Genomic DNA, 15,977 nt, shown 5'->3' on the forward strand with positions numbered 1-15,977 from the left:
AAAGCAATTATTGTCAGCTTAAAGTAATCCGTTTTAAGGATAACATGTTTTATGTAAGCCTGATGGTAACCACAAAGCAAAAACCTATAGTAGTTGCACAAAATATAAAATAAAAGCTTTCAAAGTGTACCCCCACAGAAAATCATCAAACTACAAAGGAAAACAGTAAAAGATGAAGAAAGAAACAAGGGACCTACCAAACTTTCAATAATTACATTGAATGTAGATGAATTAAATCGTCCAATAAAAAGAGTGGCTCAATGGATGAAAAAAAAACAAGAAAAAACTTGCTTTACTAGTAAGGACCCACATAGGCTGAAAGTAAAGGAATGCAAAAAGATATTCCATGCAAATGGAAACTAAAAGGAGCAAGTGTAACTATGCTTATCTCAGACAAAATACACTTTAAGTCAAAAACTATAAAAAGAGACAAACATGATTACATAATAATAAAGAATATACAAATATATATTTGTAACATTGCAAATATATATGCCCCCAACATTGGAGCACCTAAATTTGTAAAGCAATTATTAAATAATCTGAAGGGAGAGATAGAATGAGTTACTATTATAGTATGGTGCCTCAATACCCCACTTTGGACAATGGGCATATTATCTAGACAGAAAATTAATAAAGAAACATTGGTCTTGAATTATACTTTAGACCAAATGGACCTGACAGACATATACAGCACATTCCATCCAACAACAAAATACACACTCTTCTGAAGTACACATGGAACATCTTCCAAGGTAGATCATATTTTAGGCCGCAAAACAAATCTCAACACATGTAAGAGGAATGAGGTCATATCACGTATCATTTCAGATCTCAATGGCATAAAACTATAAATCAATAACAGGAGAAATCTTGGAAAATACAGAAATATGTGGCACATATTTCTGTTACAGTTTCAGTACACAGATCTTTTACCTCCTTGATTAAATTTAGACCTAAGTATTTAATTTTTTTGGTTGCTATTGTAAGTGGGATTACTTACTTAATTTGCTATTCAGATAGCTTGTTATTAGTATAAGGAAATGTTCCTAATTTTTGTATGTTGATTTTGTAACCTGAAACTTTACAGAATTTATCAGTTTTAACAGTTTTTTGGTGGTGCATTTATGGTTTTCTATACATAAGATCATGTCATCAGCAAATAGACTTGCATTTCCCTAATGATTAGTGATGTGGAGCACACTAATAGGTCGCAGAAGAAATAAAAAAGGAAATTAAAAATACCTTGAGACAAACACAAATGAAAACACAACATACCAAAACTTAGGAAAAGCAGCCCTAAGAGGAAAATTTATAGCAACAAATACCTATATATAAAAAAAATTCACAATCTACTGTTATACCTCAATAAATTGGTAAAAGAACAAACTAAGCCCAAAGTTAGCAGAAGAGAGGACATAACAAGATCAGAGTAGAAATAACTGAAATAGAGACTAGAAAAACAATAGAAACATTGATAAAACTGAAAGTTGGTTTTTTGAAAAGGTTAAAAAAGAGAAGACAAACCCTTAGCTAGACCAACTAGGAAAAAAAGAATAACTACTCAAATAAATAACATCACAAATGAAAGAGGAGTCATTACAACTGATACCACCAAAATACAATAGATAATAAGAAACTAATATGAACAAGTGTATGCCAACAAATTGTAATACCAAGAACAAATGGATAAATTCCTAGATACATACAACCTACCAAGAATGACGAATGAAGAAATAGAAAATCTGATTTGACCAGATTTTCTGGTCAAATCATGAGTAAGGGATTGAATCAGTAGTTAAAAAAAAAAAAAAAAAACCTCTCACCAAAGAAAAGCCCAGAATCAGACAGCTTCACTACTGATTCTTCCCAACACTTAAAGAAGAACTAATACAAATTCTTCACGAATCCTTCCCAAAAAATCATGGTAGAAAGAATACTTCTGAACTTGTTTTACAAGTCTAGCATTACCTTTTTACCAAGGCCAGACAAGGACACTACAAGAAAAGAAAATTACAAGCCAATATCCCTGGTGAACGCAGATGTAAAATCCTCAATAAAATATTAGCAAACTAAATTAAAGAGCACATTGAAAGAATAATTTACCATGAACAAGTAGGATTTATCCCTGGGATGCAACGATGCTTCAATATATGCAAATCAATAAATGAAATATACCACATTAATGAAATGAAGGATAAACGTTATATGATCATCTCAACAGATACATAAAAACTATTTGACAAAATTCAACGTTCTTTCATGATTAAGAAAAAACTCTCAACAGATTAGGTATACAGGGAATTATCTGAACAAAACAAAGCCCATACATGACAAACCCATAGCTAACATCATTCTCAATGATGAAAATTTGAAAGCTGTTCATCTGCGATCAGGGACAAGACAAGGATGCCACTCTCACCACTTCTTTTCAACATAGTATTGGATGTTCTAGCCAGAGCAATTAAGCATGAGAAAGAAATAAGAGACATTCTAATAGAAAGGGAAGAAGTAAAATTATCTCTATTTGCTGATGACATGATCTTATGTATGGAAAACATAAATGCTTCACTAAAAATCTGTTAAAACTGATAAATTCAGTAAAGTTTCAGATTACAAAATCAACATACAAAAATGAGGAACATTTCCTTATACTAATAACAAGCTATTTGAATATCAAATTAAGTAAGTAATCCCACTTACAATAGCAACCAAAAAAATTAATACTTAGGTCTAAATTTAATCAAGGAGGTAAAAGATCTGTGTACTGAAACTGTAAAACACTGATGAAAGAAATTGAAGAAAACAGAAATAAATGGGAAGATATCACATGTTCATGAATTGGAAGAACTAATGTGAAAATGCCCATACTACCCAAAACAATCTACAGATTCAATGTAATTGCTGTCAAAATTCCAATGTCATTTTTCAAGAAATGGCCAAAACAATCCTTAAATTTATGTGGAGCCACAGAAGACCCCAACAAGTGTCTAATATCCAGAATCTATAAGAAACTTAAATAAATCAACAAGCAATAAACAAACAGCCTCATTTAAAGATGGGCAAATGACATGAGCAGACACTTCTCAAAGGAGACATACACATGGCCAAAAAGCATATTTAAAAAATGCTCAGTATCACTAATCATTAGGGAAATGCAAATCTAAACTACAATGAGATGCCACCTCACACTAGTCAGAATAACTATTATTAATAAAATCAATAAACAGCACGTGCTGGCAAGGTTGTGGAGAAAAGGGAATGCTTATATACTACTGGTGGGAATGTAAATTAGTTCAGTCATTAGTTTCAGTCATTAGTAAATTAATTCAGTGGAAAGCAGTCTAGAGATTTCTGAGAGAACTTAGAATTATAATTTGACACAGCAATCCCATTAGTGGGTACATACCCAAAGGAATATAAGTCATTCTATCATAAAGAGACACACACACACATGTTCATCACAGCACTAGTCACAATACCAAAGACATGGAATCAATCTAAATGCCCATCAATAATGGATTGGATAAAGAAAACGTGGTGCATATACACCACAGAATACTATGCAGCCATAAAAATGAAATCATGCTCTTGGCAGCAACATGGATGAAGCTGGAGGTGATTATCTTAAGTGAATTAATACAGGAACATAAAGCCAAATACTACATGTTCTCACTTATAAGTGGGAGCTAAACATTGAGTATACGTGGACACAAAGAGGCCTACTTGAGGGTGGAGGGTAGGAGGAGGGTGAGGATTGAAAAACTACCAATTGGGTATTATGCTGATTACCTGAGAGACAAAATCATCTGTCTACAAAGCCCCCACTATACACAATTTACCTATGTAACAAACCTACACATTTATTCCTTGAACCTAAAATAAAAGTTGGAAAGAAAACCAACCAAACGAACAAAAGTTACTTCCCAAGCTTATGCCACTTTCTTTTTATATCTCCTTAATGAGGTCAAATTGTTGTCTTGGGAGGAGGGTTTTAAATGTTGGAAAATAGCCCAAGGTCATTACGAGTTTAGCCTGATGGCTGAGTACCTTGAACTCTACTGTCTCGCCACTCTGCTTGCTCTTCTGCACAATGATGGGATGATAACAAGAATAAATTTCTTGTATAATTTGTAAAATGACCCTGAAGGCCATCTTAAAGGAAGAGCGAGAGTTACTGAATGGCTTGTTTAGAGCAACCAAAGCACCTGTGGAACAGGTGCACAGTCTTCCAGCATGACTACTTAGAAATCAATAACACTCACTAGGCCATATAGGTCTGGACAAGATTCATTTACGAGATACAATCAATGTCTCTCTATCAGAGCCACACTGAAAACCAAGTAGTATTTTGCATTGTTACCACCTCTAAAAGCCTGAAAAATGGAAACAATTTCCATAAACTCCAGAACATTCCAGAAAACCCTTTTCTTTTGCCTCCTACCACATGTATGAGAGACAGCAAGAGAATATGAGAGAACACGGGTTCACGTGCATATGAAGGAGAGAAACATAGTGGATTTTTGTTAGGAGGATATAATTTCCAATCAGCCAGACCCTTTTCACTCAATAATTTCCTACACTGCAGAGAAGTTAGGTGTTGGATCACTTCCCTCTATGCTTTTTAGACCAGAAGTGTAAATTCTAGCAATGTGTTAATTTATTATCAAATGTGGTTATAAACCCCCCAATAATTTGTAGCACACACACACACACACACACACACACACACAGAGATCAAATTTGTAGGAAAAAATCATGTTTTGGAGTCGCATAGGCCATAGCAGTGATTTTTTAGAAGCCAAATGCCAAGAGAATAGAGATGTTGAACGCTATAGCCCCTTTGCTCCTAATTAAGCACAAATAAATGTATTTGAATGATTTGATTAGATCTATTAGATTTTATTTTGCATGTAACTAGCATACAGCCAGACCTGGGAGTACTCACTCACCACTAAATTGTCTCCTGATTAGAAGGTTGAGTGTTGTTGGTTGGCATTTGGTTCAGTTAGAAACCTTCCCTTCTGAGTGCCAATCTGAACTGGCCACTTTGCAACAAAAAGAAACAGTGGTGTGTTGGCCATGGGCTGGTTCATACCACGTTGAGGCTGAGGATGTGTGGTTTGATGGAAATCTGAATGCTGGAGCTCCCCATCCATCTTCCCACATGTGAATGTCTGCAGTGTCTCCTATCTACTATGAGGACAGAACTCATAATCAAGAGCCTTCGGGAAAACCTGGATTGATGGGCATGTGTCCCATGCCCTGAACAAAGTGTGCTTCCCAAAGCCAGCACTAGTGACCCCTAGCACCCTCCATGAAAACTTAGGTCCACACCAGAGCTGAACTCCCTCTTCACTTCTCTCAAGTATGCTAAGACTAATTTCTGTCTTAGTTCATTTTGTGCAGGTATAACAAAATAACTGAGACTGGGTAATTTATAAAGAACAACCATTTATTTTCTCACAGTTCTGGAGGCTGAGAAGTTCAAGATCAGGGATTCAGGAGGTTTGGTTGTCTGGTGAGGGCTGGCCTCTGCTTCCAAGATGGCACTTTGATGCTGTGTCCTCCAGAGGAGAGAAATGCTGTGATCTCACCTGGTGGATGGCACAAGGCCCAACTGTCACTGAGGAGGGGAAGACCCAGGAAGAAAGGTCAAAAGTCAAGCAAATTGCCTCACTATCCTCTCAAGTCCTTCAGAGCCTCAGGATCCCCTGTGGACCCTGGAAGTTTTCCCCCACCTTACTCAGGTCACTCCTTTCTCCGAGACCTTCTAAACTTTGAGGAAACTAAGAGACCTGGCCCTAAGCATAGATGGGACAGGATGGTGTAAATGTGCAACACAAACCAGCAAGACACAGGTACTCTCCTCTACCTTCCCTGCAGAGCAAACAGTGTTGACAACAGTGAGGATGATGATAATGATGACAACTGCAGTGTTTTGGAGAGCAAATACCTAGGGCCAGCTATTTTACAGATATCCTTATGTTACTATCCAAAGAAACTTTATAAAGAGACGATGGAAAATCACAGCTTTGAACTAGATGACCTGTGTCTTTATTTGATTTGCCTGCCCTTCCTTCAGAATTTTTTTTTGTCTTTCTCTACCTCCCACAAGTTGAATGCCTACCTCATGCTCCTAGGGCTCCTCTCTATCAGAAAATTTGGTCTCCACTGGTACTATGGGTTACCCATGGCTGTCTCCCTTGCTTAGGCTGTGAGCTGTAAGAGGCTGACTTTGTCTCTATAAACCCAACCCAATCCAGTACCAAGGACAGAGTATGCCCTTAGCAAATGGGTGTCAGATGGATGGATGGATGGATGGATGGATGGATGGATGGATGGATGGATGGATGGATGGATGGAAAAAAAATCTACGTACAACTTGGCTTGGATTAAACAGATATTGAATGTCTCCTATGTGTCAGGCTCAGTGCTAAGACTTCAATAGTGACCATACAGACATAGTTCCTACCTTTAAGGAGCTTCCAGTCTGGTTTATAAGTTTACAAGCCCCAACCCTTTTCCTTCTCCCTCCCTGGAAAAGTCTACCTAACAGCCTACTTCTCAGTGTTTAGGATACAGCCAGGCTCTCTTGAAGGCAGAGGACAGAGCAGGGGTCTCAGTCATATTCTCAGTTCTATCTGCCACAAGAGTAATGTAAATGCTGATGGTACTGATGGGAGAGAAGCTCAATCTTCTGTCTTTTGGCTCACCATTCAGAGGCTCCTACTTTCTGTGACAGTCCCTCTCAGGGCCATACTATGGCTTTTCACTCCTTCAGGTGCCTGTACTCCTGCTGACCTCCTCAGTCCTGAGTCAATGCAGCAGATGCCAGAACTTTCCATGTCCCCACATTGAGTGCAAATCACACGGCGTTAAACAAAACAGACATCAGCACTGCCTACCCTCTGTCCCCTTCCCTTGGCAAAAGGAAATGACAATTGCATGCTGTCAAGCAGGTGTAGTGTATCAGACAATTACTTTTCTAAACTCTCAACCAACCTGCAAGATAAGCATCACAGATATGGGAATCAAAGCTCTCAGAAGTTGGGCAGACTTGTTCAAGACCTCACAGGACTTGAATTCAGGTCTTTCTAGGTCCATAGTAGGTGCTTATCCTACTACACAAGGCTTTATGGAGCAAAGTGAAGGACTGTGCTTTGAACAACCAAGGGGCAATTTGCTGAAATGGCCAAACATAAATTATTTGGAGTCCTATCAAAGGCTATGTTTTCCTCTGTGGATATGCAATCTTTTATCTCACAACCTAGAGAAAAAAAAATATTTCTAAGTGAAAGAGAGCTGACAGGAAGGAATTTAGACAGGCTTACCAGGGCGACATTAAAATGCCTCTGAACCAGTGAGCTATGGCAAATGCTCCACTCTTGATCAACTTTATAATCCAGCTGGGGCAGCGTATAGCCTGCCATGCAAATGAGATTCCAGAAAGATGGGCTGAGGTCAGGGTAAAATTGGGACTTGTTCTCAAAGGATGTCATGAGTTGACTGTTGGGGTGATGTTGAATCCCCAGGATGTTACGGCTAGTGTCAATCATTCCAACTAATGTGTTTTGGGGGCCAACTCTGGGCCAGGCTCTGGACCAGGCCCTACATTTTCAGTCATGAAAATGGCAGTGCACACAGGCTGGAGAAGTGGCAATTAGACAAAGAAATCTCATGCACTGAGAAGTGCTAAAATAGGGGTGGCTCCTGTTCACATCTCTGTGAGTGCGAATAGAAGACCCTGTCCTCCAGGAACTTGTGGCTGCTGTGACCTGCGTGAGACAAGGGTGCAAGTATCTGACAACAAATGGTACTCATTCATTCAACAAAACCTGCAGGCCAATGAGAAGACAAGATTAGTGAGACAGCCCTATCTTCTGAATATCATTACACACATTCTACAGAAGAGGGAAAATACCTCCAGACAGCTTGTCAACTTGCCTGGGCTCATGAGCTAGTGTTTGGCAGAATCATATTGGAACACTAGACTGTCTGGGATCACAAGGCCTATATCTTTCCACAACATAACAGAGGCTGAAATGACTCTGAATTGCCCTCTCAATGAATCTCAACTGTAAGTATTCTTTGGAGTCTGAAGAGATGCTTTGATACAAGACTAGCGTCTAGTTCATGTGCTCAATTCAAGCCAGTTGGCTCAGAGGCCTAGAAAGAGCCCAAGCTGTTGCTAACTCTTCTTGGGGACCAGTTTATATCATAGGGGGAGGAACAGTGGGCTTCACTCAAGTAGCCCTCAGCAATTATATATCCTCCATAGTACACTCAGAGACAAGTCACCCAAATCCCCTTCAAGGAAGGACTTGCTCCCCAGCTGCTGGGGGAATACAGCAGGCACCTCCAGCTGTCAGCTCCTCTTGGATCTGCCTCAGCTGCCAAGAGCCTGGGTCACACCTTCCTGGGCAGCCTGTATTCAGTGGTATAGGGCCAGCCATTTCAGCTCAGCCCAACACTGATGGGTGATCTTTGCTCCCGTGCTCCTTATCAAGTGGGCCAAGGCTTTGTCAGGTATACATTGTATTTTGATTTTTCCCTCTGACCCATCCTCCTGCTTCCTCCCCTTCCTTCCATAGGTGTTCATTCCTAATAGACATCTTGTTTTTTGTTTGTTTGTTTGTTTGTTTGAGAGGGAGTTTCGCTCTTGTTGCCCAGGCTGGAGTGCAATGGCATGATCTCAGATCACCGCAACCTCCACCTCCCGGGTTCAAGTGATTCTCCTGCCTCAGCCTCCTGAGGAACTGGGATTATAGACATCCGCCACCACATCCGGCTAATTTTGTGTTTTTAGTAGAGATGGGGTTTCTCCATGTTGGTCAGGCTGGTCTCGAACACCCGATCTCAGGTGATCCACCCGCCTTGGCCTCCCAAAGTGCTGGGATTACAGGCATGACCTAATAGACAACTTGCATTCCAGTTTGTCTCTGCATTTACTGTCAGAGACTCCAACCTCCAGCAGTGTTGAACGTCTTCAGCAGTGTGTATGTGTGAGGAGTGGAATGAAGTGTTGCAAACAGACAGAGCCTTGCTCTTAAGATGTTCATCGTTGGGCATGAAGGGAGAAGTGTGGATGGTTCAGTTCAGACTCCCACCTGCAGAAGAATTCAGAGTCTAAACTCCCTGCATCTGCCTGAGCGCCAGCACAGCAGGCCCTCCTCGGTGCCCAGCCTGGCTGAGGGTGAGTCACAGAGGCCTGGGGCCATATGAGGAGTCTGTGACCCTGGGCACCAGCTTCTTTCCAGCTCATCTGCCAATTACTTTGCTCACATTCTTCTCTTCACATCCACTGACCATGCTGATGCAAGCCACCAGCACATTCCCTGAGTTCCATCTCTGGACCCCTGCTTCCAGTCATTCTCCATAATATATCCACAGTAAACTCAAAATGCAAAGCAGATCACATTCTCTACTGCTTAAAACTTCCCAGTGGGGCCAGGTATGATGGCTCACATTTGTAATCTCAGCACTTTGGGAGGCCAAGGCAGATGTATTGCTTGAGCCTAGGTGTTCAAAACCAGACTGGGCAACATGTCAAAACCCTGTCTCTATAAAAAATACAAAAATTAGCCAGGTGTGATGGCACATGCCTGTAGTCCCAGCTACTCAGGAGGCTAAGGTGGGAGGATCGCTTGAGCCCAGGAGGTGGAGGTTGCAGTCAGCTGAGATTGCACAATTGCACTCAGCCTTGGTGACAGAGCAGGACTCTGTCTCAAAAAAACAAAAATAAAAACAAACTTCCCAATGGCTTCTTACTGCTTTTAGAATAAAACCTTCAGTGCTTAATACTGTCTATTACATTCTCCATGTTCCACCCCTGTGTATGTTTCTGACCTCCAAAATATTTTGGGGGATCTGCCACATGCCAGGCAGGTGTTGGAGATACAGTAATGAACAGAATGAAGTCCCTACATCCAATGAGCTTCCATCCTAAGGGGAACAGACAACAGACAAACAACTAATGCATCAAAGGGTGATAAATGTCAGGGAGAAAAATAGAAAGTGCTGGCCGGGCGCGGTGACTCATGCCTGTAATCCCAGCACTTTGGGAGGCCGAGGCAGGCGGATCATGAGGTCAGGAGATGGAAACCATCCTGGCCAACATGGTGAAACCCCATCTCTACTAAAAATACAAAAATTAGCTGGATGTCATGGTGCACGCCTGTAGTTCCAGCTGCTTGGGAGGCTGAAGCAGGAGAATCGCTTGAACCTTGGAGGCAGAGGTTGCTACTGGGGAGGCTGAGGCAGGAGAATAGCTTGCACCTGGGAGTTGGAGGTTGCAGTGAGCTGAGATCATGCCACTGCACTCCAGCCTGGTGACAGAGAAAGACTCCATCTCAAAAAGAAAGAAAGAAAGAAAGAAAGAAGGAAAGAAAGAAAGAAAGAAAGAAAGAAAGAAAGAAAGAAAGAAAGAAAGAAAGAAAGAAAAAAAACAAAGAAAGTGCACAGCCTGGGTGATGGAGACATTGAGGAGGAGTAGACAGGTTGGTAAGAAGCCTCCATAATAAGTTGATATTCAAGCAGAGACATAAAAAGCCATGTGGGTAAGTGTGTATAAGGGGAGGCAACAGGGAGTCCTCCAGCTGAGAGAAGAGTAGGTGCAAAGGCCCTGAGGTAGGGTGTGTGCTTTGCATGTATGAAGAAATCAAGGCTGCTGCTGGAGCAGAGTGGATAGGAGAGGCAGAGTGCATGCCGGGCCTTGTGGGTCACCATATGCACTTGCAGGTTATGCTCTGAATGAGATGTGAGCTAGGCAAGAATTTGAGCAGCACAGTGCTGTCATCTAACTTACATTTTCAAAGTTTCCTTCTGGCTGCTTAGGGGTAGAAATCAGGTACGAGACTCCTGCTCACTCCAGGTGGAGTTGAACTAGGATGGCCATCATGCACAATGAAGCTGACTGGACTTGCTGAGAGAGCGGCTACAGAGTGAGAGAGAGGGTCAAGGATAGCTGCAAAGTTTGGCCCCTGAGCAGTGGAAGAATGGAGATGGGAAAGATAAGAGGAGGGGCAGGTTTTATGGGGAAATGAGTTCAGCTTGGACATGTGAAATTTGGCAGTATTTCATCTCCTATCAACCACTGAATTCACATTGCTCATTCATCAGTTTCTAGAAATGTAAGCTAGTTTTACCTCCTGGCCTTTGCACTTGCTGTACCCTCAGCTAGATGCTCTTCCTGTCTACATGGGCAGTGGGGTGCAGCCGTCTGAGAGACAGACAGGACTCTCACCCTTGAGCACCTTCTTTTTTCAGGTTTCAATATGACTGTCACTTCCCTCTGATGTGTTGAAAGTAGATCTCAATCGCATGCACTGTTTGCTTTTTTGTAGCATTTGTCACTACCCATGACCTTTGTGTTGTGTGTTTCTCTGCTAGTCTAGCTCCATGAGCATTGCTGGCACCTAGCTAGCGCCTGGCACATGGAGGATGCTCAGTTAACATTTATTAAATTGATTTAACAGAGACTAGCAGCCACGGTTTTATACTCCAGGGGCTCACGGCCAGAATGAGAAGGATATGTCACTAAAGATTAGTCACAGGTGAGAAAGAGCAAGTGCAGAGAGGACCAAAGGAACACCTAGCAGCCAAGGGACAGGGCAGGGGCAGGGATAGGATCTGTCAGTGAGGGCGTCAGCAAGGCCAGTCAAGGGAAGATGAGCTGGGAAGGAGGGAGAGGGCATAGCCAGCCAGACCTGGGTTAACTGGGCCAAGCCAGGCAGGGCCAGGCTGAGCTGGCCTTCTCTCCACACAGCTAGCAGACAGAGGGTGCACAGGCCACAGCAGGACCAGGGCAGGGAGCACCAGAATAAAAATACCAGCAACGTCTGCCACAAAGCCATTTCGACAGCTCCTTCTCCAGGTGGTGGAGGGAGGCTCAGAGGCCATAAATCAGAATTAACTGCAGCTGTCATGCAAACGGTGATTCCCCAGGACGTTCATCCAGACACCAGGGGAAAGAAACCCCACTGGGCCACCCAGGCCAGCGCACCACGTGTTCTCACCCCACCAACCACTGCTTTACCTCTGCAGCTGTGGCCAAAGCTTCCCTCCAACAAACCATGACCTCAACAACTTTCACCTTGAACACAGGGCAGAGGTAAACCCTCCCACAAGTCCCAGGAAGGCCAAGGCCTAAAGGAAATATGGCTGCTGAAAAATAATGAAACCTCTATGCACCCTAGAGCTACTCGTGCCTGAACCTGGGACGTGTCCCTGAGGCTGTGTGGGTGAGACCAAGGAGGGTGACAATCGCACATCACCAAGGGAAGGAGGTAGTTCTTAGCTCAGAGCAAGGAGCGGGGGCCCATGGTGGGGCAGCAGAGCTAGGCTGGGAGCACCAGCCAGGATAAAGCCCATCTGGCAAATTTCCCCAAATCGATTGGCACTGGCTGCTAAGAAGCTAAGGCTGTGTTAGCAGCAGCTTTCAGAGCACAGTGTGGTGGGACTTGTGGATTTCTCCGCTCTGGGGTATTTTTCTTGGCTTCTTGAGGCCACAGAAAGTATGATCTCCCCCCATCCTCCAACCATGACCCTGGTCTGTGCCAGGGTTAATCCGGCTGCCCTGAAGGTCAGGAACCCCCTACATCCGCACTGTGTCTGGTACAGAGGGGACATGCTCCCTTGGAAGAACTCCTCGGCTCTCAGATTTCTGGGCACTCCAGAGGCAGCCCCGGGCCCTTCTGGGATGACTGGAGGCATATTAACAAGCGTGGGACGTTTGAAGGGGCCTGGCTCTGGGCCATTTCCTCTGCTGGGTTTTCGGCCCTCTGACCCTCCTCGGAGAACCTTTCTCTGGGTCATCCTCTCTAACTGTGATGCAACAGCCCCTGCTCCCTAAGTCTCTGGCCTGGGCTCCTCATTCAGATGCTCCAGCCCAGTCACAGTCTGGTCCTTCATCGCCCCCAAGTGGCTGTCTAGGCTCACTGTTCGCTGAGCTGACTCATATTTCCTGTTTTCCTTCAACATGGTAAATTGACACTGCTTTCCTACTATTCGCCTGGCACCCTCACTAGACCTGCAAGGGACACAGTGCCTGTCCTAAAAAAACTATAATCTCCTCAGGAGATGAAGGCACACCCTCAATGGAACACTGAAATTAAATAAGATAATATATGCTTTCAGGGAGAGATAAAGTCACAGCAGAGAAGGAAAGGCTCAAAAAGACTGAAGCCATAGCATGCCTTTAAGCATGGAGTACATTGTGGTATGTGGAGAGGTTGGGGAAGGACTCCAGGAAGGAGGGATGACATGGGTAAAGACTGGGTGAGGAAAGACCTGCAAGGAGTCAGAGAGGAAGGAAATGAAGCAGTATGCATGGCTGGAGCCAAGATCCCAGAAGTCGCTTCTCTTCCAATGAAGAGAGCAAGAGAGACCCCAGCCAACTCCTCCCAAGTTATGGAGCACCTTGAAAGGGGCTTGTTCCTTTAAATACCAACGCTCTCAAAAAAGATGAATCTGACACCCAAGCATGGGGTTGAGTGGACACAACAGGCTCCAGAAGTAACAAGCACAGCGGAGGCACCTAGGGAGCCAGCGGGCCCACCCCAGCCCTTTGAAGGATCCCGTCTATCTGTGGAGAAGAGGAGGCTCTGGCACTCACTAAGCCCCTCCCGTATGTCTGATCCATGCAGGTGTCGAATCACCTGCTATCTTATTTAAGCACCACGTGGGCTCCTGTGGGAGGCCTGTTCCCTTTCTCACAAATGGAAAGGCCAGGGCTCAAAGAGGTTAAGCATAAGGTCACATAGGTAGGAAGAAGCCAAGCAGAACTTCAAGCCCATCTGTGATTCCACATCTGTGTTCTTCCTAAAAATCACAGTTTACATTAGTGTGGGGGTATAATCTGTAGATGTGCTTTCATATGCTTTATTTAATTTAATCATCATATTAACCCCAGGAAGCTGGAGGTATTATTTCTATTTTATGGGAGAGAAAATAAAATCTCCAAGAAATAATATGCCCCATGACTCATTATCTAGTAGGTGGCTAGGCTAAGATTTAAAATTCAAACACCAGTGTGTCTGGTAACCTAGACCCTTTCACGACTCCACAGTGATACTGTTATGTGTCACCTCCTTCCATTAAAGTGTGGAGACTGAGAGTTTTCCCACAAAAACTGTCCTGCTGTCTCCCAGCCCAAGTTCAGTCTCACCTAAGCCCCCTACCCATGCCTTGTCACAGGAAGTCAGAAGCACACACACTCCAAGGACCCTGACCACCAGGCACAGTTCCCGCCCCTCATTAGCAGATGTGGTTGATTTGTTAGTTTTGTCACTGCTGCCCTTGAGTATCTCTGTGCTCAGGTTCTGGGATGGGGCACAGCTAGGAACAAATATCCTTGAGATTGCATGAGTGCCCCTAAATCTAAAGCCATGGTCTGGGGAGCCAGAATGGGTGAAGGGGTGATACAGACATGTTTTGTTAAAAGACTTCCCTGCCATTTCTCCTGAGAACCCTTTTCCTTAGCGCTGAAAATGTGTGGGGGACAACCTCTCTCCAACTAGAGGGATTGCCTGGGTGGAAGAAACAGCTCCCAGCAACAGGAATGATGTAGGAAGGCAAGACACACATCCCAAGTTGGGATGGCAATGATTCTCACTACCTGAGTGTACATTACAGGATGAAAAGTAACAGAAGCTCAAGAGAAGCACAAAGGCAGATTCCACAAAGGATCAGAACAAGGGCTCATGTTTGTTGGGATTTAGGTGCTAAGGACTTCACTGCTCCATTCCAAATGAGCACCATAACCACCCAGTGAGGCCACAATTCTCACGCTTCCATTTGACAGATGAGAAAATGGAGGCTCAGGAAGCTTAGGTAACTTGCCCAAGGGTTTGTAATCCAGTGAGACTGATTCCCTCCCCTCTGCCCATAATCACTGTTTTATATAATACTCCCCTGAAGTATTCTATCAAAGGCCTCACCTTCAAGAATTTCTGATTTAAAAGGTCTGGGGTATGGCCTGAAAATTTGCATTTTTGACAAGTTACCAGATGACTCGGAAGCTTTGAAAATGATTATTCTAGGAGTTGGATGGCTAATCAATAATTTACTCAAAATCAACCCAAGTTCAATGGCAACAGGGATGTGTATCATCTTGCATTTGGGGGTGAACTGGGCTGGTGATGCCGATGCATCTTAGCTATAGCAGTAACCAGCTCTGAGCCAGATCCTCTCCCTCATGTCTGGCTCTTGTGGAGCAGGGCACAGAGGTGGGCACTGCACTGTTAAGCCTTGAAAGAGGCCCCAGGGGGCTAATCCATCACACAAGGACAGCACCACTGTGGGAGGCTCTAGGGACTCTGACAGCCCACAAGTGCTGGAGTCTGAGCCACCAGCCATGAGCCCAGCTGCGCAGCCCAATCCTACTCTCTATTTTGTCCGAACCACAAGCATCTGAAATGTGCATCCCTGGAGGTTTGATTTTAGCATTTCAAGATCAAGAAGCAGACACACTTGCCTTGTCTGCTGCTCCAAGGGCACACAGTCCCCTCCCACCTCTACTCCACACATAGCCCAACCATAGAAGATGGCAACTGGAGGAGAAAAGGGAGGAGGGAAAGACAGTAGCCAGGAAGTGGTGAATAGAGGAGCTCAGAAGACCCTACCCCCTCGTGTCCCGGGACGTGCTGCCCCTGTCAGGGGAGTCCTAGACAAGGTCCAGTTGCAGGTCGTGGCAAGAGATTTAAATTCATAGTAAAAGCATGGTTCTCATGTTTGCCTGTGTGGCTGCATCTCTGCTCTGCTTCAGGTCAGGCTGACCCTAGACTCCTAACATGGACAGACAGTCCAAATGCAGATATACTGTATATATGATGAGTTGTCCAGCTGGAAAATGCACTTTCTAATGATGCCACTCTTTAGATCTTTGGATCATTAATAGAACATTTAAAAAGAAGCAGGTAATTTGTAGAAGCTCTAAAAGCCTTTGCTGAAAATTCATTGCTCTGCAGCAGTCAGAT

General features: G+C 43.7%; 1 long non-coding RNA gene across 1 annotated transcript in view; it reads left to right on the forward strand.

Annotated features, from left to right (window-relative positions):
• The window catches only part of LOC134758462 (uncharacterized), a 34,815-nt gene extending 28,783 nt beyond the window's left edge, over positions 1-6,032 (forward strand). The window contains exon 4 of the long non-coding RNA XR_010133676.1: positions 5,470-6,032. This is a non-coding gene — a long non-coding RNA (uncharacterized lncRNA). The remainder of the gene's footprint in view (positions 1-5,469) is intronic.
• Positions 6,033-15,977: the final 9,945 nt, after the last annotated feature.

Source organism: Gorilla gorilla, chromosome 4 (genome assembly GCF_029281585.2).
Source record: "Gorilla gorilla gorilla isolate KB3781 chromosome 4, NHGRI_mGorGor1-v2.1_pri, whole genome shotgun sequence".
In the NCBI taxonomy this organism is placed as follows: Eukaryota; Metazoa; Chordata; class Mammalia; order Primates; family Hominidae; genus Gorilla; species Gorilla gorilla.